At 37.7% G+C, this 6,967-nt stretch overlaps 2 pseudogenes; both read right to left on the reverse strand.

Moving 5' to 3' along the window:
• Positions 1-1,113: 1,113 nt before the first annotated feature.
• Positions 1,114-1,812, reverse strand: LOC148923563 (secreted RxLR effector protein 161 pseudogene; annotated as a pseudogene).
• Positions 1,813-6,077: 4,265 nt separating this feature from the next.
• LOC148923564 (uncharacterized) lies at positions 6,078-6,700 on the reverse strand (annotated as a pseudogene).
• Positions 6,701-6,967: the final 267 nt, after the last annotated feature.

Here is a 6,967-nt window from a genome sequence, read left to right on the forward strand (position 1 = left end):
CATGATTGTTGGGCTTATGGACTATTATAATTATAGCCCAACTATAATTACTTAATCCATATTAATCTAATTCAAGCTCATTTCCTTTCAATCTCCCACTTGGACTAGCATTAGATATAATACGCAGTTCCAACTTTGTACCCTTGAGCGGATCAAAATACACTTATAGTGTGACCCTTTAGGCCCTCTTTATCGACGACGATCTAATCAAAGTCTGCACAAAACTCCTAGACTGCGTTGGCAGCGTAGCTCGGTATATGAAGGATGTTTACGTGAATTCGGTAAACAAGTCTTTACATAAAGTTTATAGTAATATCTTTTCATTCATGAACCACCCGATTGAGCCTAAGATTTGCTATGTGTCATCCAAATAGCTCAATCACTTTATCTCATATTTATTAAATGACCCATTCGATCATATTCAACTACTTTAATCGAATATATCTTTGCATTGGCCAATGACTTAATGGTCAAGTAATATAGAGAATTTGAGTGTTCTTTCGAAATTCTAATCGAGGAATGAATCTCATTCTTGGCTCAACTACCATTTTCATTTATCTTATGATATACCCAACACAGGTTCGTGTCTCAATCCTCCTTTGGGAGGCAAAGCGTTGGACAAGATCAAAGCACACCACTCAACAAACAAAATGTGTAATGACCTCAGATCCAAGGACTATTACATACTTCATGCACTAATAAACTGTAGACACTTAACAAAACAGTTTAATAGTAGGGTATACCAATACTCTCCAAAGTATACCATGTGTCCATCACGAGTATCTGATATCTCATAGTTGTGAGAACAACTACAATCTCGAAGAATGTGATGCAAACCCCATGCTAACCTGTAACATATCATCAATATCTCATTCTTGATGATAATTGGTTAGGGCTATTTTAGAATTATACTGCATCATTAATGTCTCACTCCATTAACGACAGTCATAATTCAAGGGAACAAATATTTAGAATAAAGACAAACATTTAAAACAATTATTCCAATAAGTGCACAAAACCCATAGAAAATTAAATTTTCATAGAATGTGATCAAGTAATATTGTCTCAACACAAAATGTTTCTTAGACATATAAAACTTTAACTCCCACTAATTCAAAGCCATCTACCAACATGCTTAACACCTAAGCTCTCAAAGTGCTTGTTGTGTTTTTCTATACATAACGGTTTAGTGAAAGGATCAGCTAAATTATCAACAGTGAGTACTCTTTCTAATTTTATGTCGCCTCTTTCAATTATTTCTCTGATCAGATGATATCTTCTAGGAACATGCTTGTTCCTGTTCGTAGCTCTGGGTTCTTTTGCTTGCGCAACAGCACCAGTGTTGTCACAGTACAAAGGTATTGCACTACTGGCACTCGGAACGACACCCAGTTCCTTAACGAACTCTAACAAAGCAACAACTTCTTTGGCAGCTTCAGATGCAGCAATATACTCGGCTTCGGTGGTGGAATCGGCAGTTGTACCTTGTTTGGAACTATTCCAACTCACTGCTCCACCATTGAGGGTAAAAACATATCCAGACTGAGACTTATAGTCGTCATGGTCTGTTTGGAAACTAGCATCAGTATACCCAGTAACTGATAACTCTGGTTTTCCACCATAGACTAAGAAATATTCTTTAGTCCTTCTAAGGTACTTAAGAATACTCTTAACAGTTTTCTTATGTTCCTCACCGGGATTTTGCTGAAATCTGTCTGTCATGCTAAGCGCATAGGCCACATCTGGCCTAGTAGATATCATGGCATACATAATAGATCCTATAGCCGAAGCATATGGGATCCTCTTCATGTTGTCTCTTTCTTTGTCATTAGAAGGACAATCCTTCTTTGACAATACAATGCCTTGTCCCATAGGAAGAAAATCTTTCTTAGAATTCTCCATTGAGAAGCGCCTTAACAACTTGTCTATGTAAGTGGATTGTGACAATCCCAACATCCTATTTGGTCTATCTCGATAGATCTTAATTCCAAGGATATAAGAAGCATCACCCAGATCCTTCATCATAAAGGATCTAGACAACCACTCTTTCACGGATTGCATCATGGAACGATCGCTTCCCATAATCAAGATGTCATCAACATATATGATAAGGTATACGACGTTTCCATTTTCGCATTTACTATAAACACATGGATCCTCTTTGCTTCTGACAAAACCAAACGATTTGATTGTTCTGTCAAAACAAATATTCCAACTCCTCGAAGCTTGCTTAAGTCCATAAATGGACTTCTTTAGCTTGCACACTGCATTCGGCCTTTCTTTCGATACAAAACCTTCAGGTTGTGTCATATAGACATCGCCTGTTAGAGTTTGTATACTAGAAATCACCTTTCGAGTGATTGAATACTGTTAAAACTCTTATTTTATTTTCCAAATGAATAAACAGATTATTTTTGTCATAATGTTGTTATATTTTACATTTAATGGATGTTAATTGCATATTTAAATGTATAAGTAATTTAACAAAGTCTAAGTCTTTGTTTTAGTAGACCGGTTGTGGGCGTCGTCCACTTTAAGGTAACACGGTCAGTTCTAAACAAAGAAAAAGAAGAATTTCACAACCTAGATAGGCTCTACCTATCGTGAAAGGTTGCAATGTCAGTCCGATTATTTCTAAGCCTTACTGAAATAAGATGACGTTGGCGTTGGTGTGGTATAGCACTGAATGGATCTAACAGCGAGACAGTCTTTATGCTATCTACTGAAAGACGAGGTCTCGTAAATTATTTCTAAATCAATGTACGTTAGCATTGAGCATACGGTATTGATTATGCACTACTTTGACTTACCAAATGGTGCGGGTTTTTCGTAACCCAATAAGCCTGGTATATTGGGTAGTGGTGATTAGTATCTAGCGGTGCTAGGATTGCTATTATGTTGAATCGTGCACGAGGTGAGTCTCGTTTGATAACATCCTCAAGAGAAGCTTGAAATAAGGTTTTATTATTCGGAACCTAGCTAGTTGGAGTTTAATTACTCTATGAATAATAAATAAGATTTTCTTGCTGAGTCCTCTCTTGGAATAAATAAGATATTAATTAATTAAGTCCATAGCAGACAATAATTAATTAATGGATGTTTCTATCTTAAGTGCGGGAAATAAATATAAAGTATTGGAAACCCGAAGTACTTGTAATTTCGGATTTGGATGGGGAGTGCAGTATTACTTCTGTAGTGGCTGCTCGTAATATTCCAATTTTAAGCTTATATTAAATTGGGTTTAATTTAATTAGTAAAAAGCTAATTGGAGGAGCCCATATCCAAAGCCTTCCATAGATCCCTGTCTGGGCCCAATATGTGACTTATTATAAATAGGAGAATAGAGGAGACAGAATTAACACTTGTTTTTCTCTCAAAATTTTCGGCCCTCTCTATTCCTAGTAGAGGTCGAATTTTTCTCCTCCGTGGGAAAGGATTTCTGTCTTCTCTATTTAAGTCCTAGTGCGCTGGTGAGATCAGCCCACCCTGATATCAGTTCACAGTCCGGGAACCAGTCAGAAGATCCGTGGTTTTGTACTAAAGATCTTCACGAGGAGAAGGCGCTAGCTATCTTCGATTCTTTGGAGAATAATCAAGGTATAATGGCTAAACCCTAGAACAGCATGTTTTAGATTTCATTTAATTTAAAGCATGTGATTATTTGAGTTATGAGCATGATACGTGAGATGATTACGCGAATAGAATTTGTCTAAATAATCCGCTAAATAGATCTGATTATTATGTAATTGATTTATGAATGCGCTTCCGCTGCCAACCCCCTTCATCGCCTTCTAATTCTCCATTGAGAAATGCGGTTTTGACATCCATTTGCCAAATATCAAAATTGTAGTATGCAGCAATTGCAAGTAATATCCTAATGGACTTGATCTTAGCAACTGGCGAAAAGGTTTCATCATAGTCAATGCCTTCGGGCTGACTATAACCCTTTGCCACTAACCTAGCCTTGTAGGTTTGTACTTTGCCATCTGCATCTCTCTTCTTTATGAAGATCCATTTGCAGCCTATAGGGTAAACCCCATCTGGCAAGTCAACTAGTTCCCATACTAAGTTGAAGTACATCGAGTCCATTTCAGATATCAAGGCTTCAAGCCACTTCTCTCGATCGGTGTCTGACACCGCCTCGGTATAGGTCTTAGGCTCATCGTCATCTAAATCAACTTCATCATCTTAGTTCTCAACCATTAGATTCAGTCTCTTAGGTGGACGACGAATCCTTCTAGGCCTATTGAGTTGGTTTTGCTCTGGTTCAGGCTGTTCATTCTGTATGTGAGAAGATTCAGGAATATCACTATGATTTTCTTGAGGTAGAGGTGATGCGACTATTGCATCGTCTTGTCTTTGATGCATCTCATTGTCTTGAGGAGGTTCTTCGAGAGTCCCTCTAAGGTCTCCTCTAGTAGTAATTTCCCCTCCCAATAAATCATCAAAAACTCCCACTGAGTTATTGTTCAAACCATTTGACAATACCGCATCCTCAGTGTTATCTTGTGGTTCTTGAATTTCTTCAAGATCTATAATGTTGTGACCTTGTTCCTTTAAGACATAATTGTCTTCAAGAAACGTCACATTCCTAGAGATTATCACCTTGTGATCTCCAGGGCAGTAGAATTCATATCCTTTAGTTTCTTTAGGATATCCCACAAAATAACATTTCTCACTTTTAGTTTCCAATTTATCAGTCAACATTTTCTTAACAAAAGCTGGACAACCCCAGGTCCGAATATGGTTAAGACTTGTTTTTTTGCCACACCATAACTCATATGGTGTTTTCTCGACTGATTTAGAGGGAACCCTATTTAGAATGTAAATAGCTGTTAGTAAGGCATGACCCCATAGGAATAAAGGGAGACTGGCGAAGCTCATCATGGATCGAACCATATCTAATAATGTTCGATTTCTCCTTTCAGATACTCCATTTATTTGAGGTGTACCAGGAGGTGTCCAGTCTGACTGGATTCCATGTGACTTCAAGTAATCAAGAAATTCTCGGCTCAAGTATTCCCCTCCTCGATCTGATCGAAGAGTCTTGATACTTTTCCCAAGTTGTTTCTCAACTTCACACTTAAACTCTTTAAATTTCTCGAAGGCCTCGGATTTATGTTTCATAAGATACAAATATCCATACCTTGACAAATCATCAGTAAAAGTTATGAAGTACGAATAACCACCTCTTGCTTGAGTTGGAAACGGTCCACACACATCTGTGTGAATTAACTCTAGCGAATCCTTAGCACGCACCCCTTTCCCAGAAAATGGTTTACTTGTCATTTTTCCTTTGAGACAGAATTCACAAGCTCCGTATGATTCTAAATCAAATGAAGTGAGATAGTCTAACTTTCTCAATCTTGCTATTCTTTTCTCATTAATATGACCAAGTCTGCAATGCCATAGATAAGTTGCATCATTCGTATTACATAGCTTAGGTCTTTTGTTTTGTACATTGAGAATATTTCGTTTGTATTCAAGCATATATAATCCATTTTCAAGAGTGGCATTTCCATAAAACAATCCATTAAAAGAAAACGAGCATCTGTTGTTTGCAAAATGGAAGGAAAAACCTTCAATGTCTAACATCGGAATGGAAATAATATTCTTAGAAATAACTGGAACGAAATAACAATTGAACAATTATAGTCTATGTCATGAGGGAAGATCCAATCTGTAAGTCCCAACGCATTCGGCAGCAACTCTTGCTCCATTCCCAACACGCAAATCAACTTCCCCAGGCCTCACTTTCCTGCAGTCACTTAGACCCTGCACATTATTACAAATGTGTGAGCCACAAGCTGTATCTAATACCCAAGATTGTGAATTATTCATAGACATATTTATCTCAATGACAAACATACCTGAGCTCCCACTTTTTGCACCAAGTGCCTTGAATTTTGGGCAGTCTCTCTTCCAATGTCCCTTCTCATGACAGAAAAGACCCTCATCCTTTGATGATTTCGACTTCTTCTTAGCCCCTCCACTCTTAGGCTTTAGAACAACATCCTTAGATGTTTTCTTCTTCTGTTGCTGCTTATTCTTCCCTTTGGAAGACTTCGCAGAAGAGCTCACCATGAGCACAGATTTGACCTTAGCAGTGGAAGACTCATAAGTCTTAAGCATGTTGTGCAACTCTGGCAGCCCAACCTTCGTGGTTCATGTTGAAATTCACAATGAAATTCTCAAAACTACTAGGAATAGACTGCAGAATTAGGTTTGTTGAGACATTTGCGGGGAGCACCATTCCAATCGATGCTAACCTCTCAATCAAACCAATCATTTTCAGCACATGCTCAGAAACCTTGCCTCCATCATGAAGCTTGCACTTGAAGAGATCGCGAATTATCTCATACTCCATAGTTTGAGCTTGTGAAGCATACAAACTCTCCAAGTGTTTAAGCATCTCATATGGAAGCATGTGCTCATGTTGTCTTTGAAGTTCCAAACTCATGGATAACAGCATGATGCACTGAGCATCATTTGCATTTTCAACATGTTTCTCATGAGCAGCAGCGTCAAACGTAGCAAACTCAGATGATACCTTACTGGGAACGACACCAATTGGTTTGTCCAAGACATAATCAATTTTGTCATGCCTTAGCACCAAGCGCAAACAACGGAGCCAATCCGTGAAATTTGACCCAGTCAACTTATGTGTTTCCATCAAACACTTGTAAGTCAAATTTGACATTTTATCTAAACAGAAAAATACAATGAAAAGTAAATTAGAAAATCATACAAAGATCACATTCGTATCACTAACCAAACAAGGGTTTATTGTATTGATTAGCTCCCACTAATTTTAACATATATTATGTCCCCCAAACATAAAATACGAATTTATATCAAATGTAAATTTTAGTGGTCCAAGATCCAAGTCCATATTAATGCAGCCCTTGCTTTGGCTGATCACTACAATAATATTACAAGGTAGGCCTCCAAGCCAATTGCAACAACT

This window comes from Salvia hispanica, chromosome 6 (genome assembly GCF_029641045.1).
Source record: "Salvia hispanica isolate PSC_SH4W2 chromosome 6, Shi_PSC_v1, whole genome shotgun sequence".
In the NCBI taxonomy this organism is placed as follows: domain Eukaryota; kingdom Viridiplantae; phylum Streptophyta; class Magnoliopsida; order Lamiales; family Lamiaceae; genus Salvia; species Salvia hispanica.